This window comes from Eucalyptus grandis, chromosome 7 (genome assembly GCF_016545825.1).
Source record: "Eucalyptus grandis isolate ANBG69807.140 chromosome 7, ASM1654582v1, whole genome shotgun sequence".
Classification (NCBI taxonomy): domain Eukaryota; kingdom Viridiplantae; phylum Streptophyta; class Magnoliopsida; order Myrtales; family Myrtaceae; genus Eucalyptus; species Eucalyptus grandis.
In genome coordinates this window covers 55271384-55272903 of record NC_052618.1, presented here as the reverse complement: position 1 = coordinate 55272903, position 1520 = coordinate 55271384, and positions in this window count along the sequence as shown.

Sequence of the window (1520 nt, the reverse complement as noted above, 5' to 3'; positions counted from 1 at the left end):
TCTCAATTCTGAGATGAATAAAGGTGAAAGCTTATGCGATTCAGTCAATTCTCGATTGCAACTTCAGAGCAATGTCTTTGTCTAATCAGATTAGAACCGATCAAGATTTTAGTATAATTCCATGGCTGCATCTTGGGGTTAGGAGCAATGTGTCCTACTTGACTTAGCTGGAAACAGTTGCAAGAACTAGAATTTAACTGGGTGTTCAGCGCAAGGACGATCAGCAAGTTGGGAATTGGATATCCATTTTGTGCAGATTTTGTTTGCAGAGCTAAGCCAGTTCACATGCTAAAATGCACAAGAGACGTTCCTGCATGCTTACGATTTGCCAAATCTTAACTAGTAATACTTAAAATCACAAATTTTTACAACCAAGAATGACACCATCCATCCAAGATTCCGAGTGGCACGTCGTTAGAGACACAAATTCCGTACCCAGCAACAAATAAATTATGCTATCATGAGCTGTGTTGCAAATGCTGTTTACATGAGAAAATGTCCTCAACTGATATAAAGCTTCAAGACATGAGCTAGCTGGCATGCTGCGCTCTGGGAAGTCAAACTAGCATCAGAGTCTGGAGACCCTTCAACGCAGCTCCCGCATTCTAAGATATTATCAAATTCTTATTGCCTTGATCAGATGGGGATTCCTTTAGCAATAGCATCCTGGGCAGCGGTCCAGTGATCAGAGGGGCAGCCATGCATATTAGAATAGTGATGCTGATGCACCATCTCTAAGAGCAACCGGAGGTCATCCGTCTAATCTCATCTATTTAGTGCAAACTGCTTTGGATTAGGGCCACCTGCATAGGCCAAAGGTCTAGATTTAATCAGTTCATGAGATTTGTTTTTATTGCATGGTCTCTAGGTAGCTGGATCTTCTCACCAGTGCTGAATATAGGAAGTTGCTGCACCTGCAGTTGAACGATCAAATCCACCTGCTTTCATCAGGCAGTGCACCCAGTAGGTCCAAAACTTTTGAATAACATTATAGCTAAATTACCACTTGCATTGGATTTTTGGAGAACTCTGATTGAGGAGAATTTGATATCCAGCGCAACCCTTTGCACAGCCCTTGCACCGGCAACTGTGCTTCCCACTCTTGTCAGAGCTTCCCGTGACAATGTTGCTAACAGGACAAGCTGCAAGCCTAGCTTGTTCTTGCCTCCCCAGCAGCATGTCCATGTGGCACTTGGAAGTTGGGAAATATATTGGCTGTGGTGGCACTTCAAAAAAGCCTCAGTTGTCGATGGAAAGGATGGGACCTTTTGGAGTCCGGCATCTTCAGTTGCCATAAAGATTCCTATAGAGTGAAAGAGAGAGATAGTAAACAGGGCTTCTGCATTCTTAAACCTGGATAATTCACTCTAAACACAAATCAAAGTGCATTGTACTTTGATTCACTGTAGCATGCATCAGCAACTAGAAATGAACATGCCTTCAGCTAAATTAAACGACAACAACGACAATTCCTATAATTGCCAGTCGTGAGCTTAAATGGATCAAATGGATCCTCTACA